The 1,588-nt window shown below is 36.2% G+C and overlaps 1 non-coding gene across 1 annotated transcript; it reads right to left on the bottom strand.

Annotated features, from left to right (window-relative positions):
• Positions 1-222: 222 nt before the first annotated feature.
• On the bottom strand, positions 223-296 carry TRNAN-GUU (transfer RNA asparagine (anticodon GUU)). The gene has a single exon. It is a non-coding gene; the product is annotated as a tRNA-Asn (tRNA).
• Positions 297-1,588: the final 1,292 nt, after the last annotated feature.

The raw sequence follows: 1,588 nt of genomic DNA, 5'->3' as shown, positions 1-1,588 counted from the left end.
CCTATGAAGCTATGAAGCCATTGATAGAGTCGATGAAGAAAGAATCCCAACTAATGACGTAACGGAAGCCAAGTTCAATTCTCCTCTTTCAGATTGCATGTAACTGAGATCTATGAAAAGAGTCTTTATTGCCAGTTGTTTATGCATTCAAACAAGAAAAAGAAGATAAGAGAGAAAAAAATAATTAGAGAGTTTAAAAACATAAAAAGTAAAAAAAGATATCGTTAGAAGGAGGGCTTGAACATCCGACCTTGTGGTTAACAGCCACACGCTCTAACCAACTGAGCTATTCCAGCTAATTGTTCATTGCATTTTGAATTAATTAATTTAAAATTTATTTATTTTTATTTAGGATTATTAATTCAAGGTCTAAAGCAGCATTGGTAAGCTTCAATGAGACACCGAGATTTGAAAGTGAAAGATGATGCTGGGATGACAATTGCAAAACATGGTTCGATAAGAAGAAAAATGAGTAGAGGCAAGTTCATGGTACAAGAAGTGGAAGGAAGAACAACAGCTCAGGTGGAGATGGTGGTTGATTTTCGTAATTCAAGTCCACGTAAGTAGAGACCGGGTTGAGGGGCTTGCAAAGTTGATCTTGTCAAAGGCATGTCGAGGCAATTTACGACGTATTCATGCTACATAGGATGTTCTCACCTTCAACATAATATAATAAGGCAGAAGTGTTGAAAATTGTTAGCGTCTAACATTAGCTCATTAAAGGAAAGATCATGAGTATATTTGAGAAACACTATTTAAAAAAAAAAAAAAAAAAAAAAAAAAAAAAAAAAAAAAAAAAAAAAAAAAGTCCAAAGAGCTGATACTCAAAATGAATAATATCATATCATTGTGGAGGTGGATTGTTCCTATCGAGAAGTTCAAGAACCGAAGAGAAGTATGGTTAAAAAATGGTTTAATTGTTTGAGGTTGAGTTGGAAAAATATTACTATAAGATTCTCTAATTTCCTCGTCGACATTGACATTGGTTGCCCCTTCGGCCGTGGTTCTTAGAGCTTAATGCTATGTGGCATAGGATTATTATGTGTATGCATACTATATATCTAGTAATCTCCAAGTATATGGCAGAACAAATCCAGTCATATTATATATTGAACATCCATAGTGAAGCAACGAGTCCTATAGGTGCAAAGCGTTGGATGAAAGTCCCACGTCCCCTAATTTAGGGAGTGATCATGAGTTTATTATCAAGGAATACTATCTCCATTGGTTTGAGGCCTCTTGGGGAAGTCCAAAGTAAAACCATGAGAGCTTATGCTCAAAGTGGAAAATATCATACCATTCTGGAGAGTCGTGTTCATTCTAACATAGTATCAGAGTCATGCCTTAAACTTAGATATGTCAATAGAATCCTCAAATGTCGAACAAAGGACTCCAAAAGAAAAAGGAGTCGAGGTTCGATTAAGGGGAGGCGTACTTTGTTCGAGGGGAGGTGTTGGATAAAAGTCTCACATCGGCTAATTTAGGGAATGATCCTGGGTTTATAATCAAGGAATACTATCTCCATTGGTTTGAGGCCTTTTGGGGAAGCCCAAAGAAAAACCATGAGAGCTTATGCTCAAAGTGGACA

Source organism: Cucurbita pepo, chromosome 2 (assembly GCF_057944985.1).
Source record: "Cucurbita pepo subsp. pepo isolate OVF chromosome 2, ASM5794498v1, whole genome shotgun sequence".
Taxonomy (NCBI): Eukaryota; Viridiplantae; Streptophyta; class Magnoliopsida; order Cucurbitales; family Cucurbitaceae; genus Cucurbita; species Cucurbita pepo.
The sequence above is the reverse complement of the archived record's forward strand: the minus strand, read 5'-3'. Positions and strand labels throughout refer to the sequence as shown.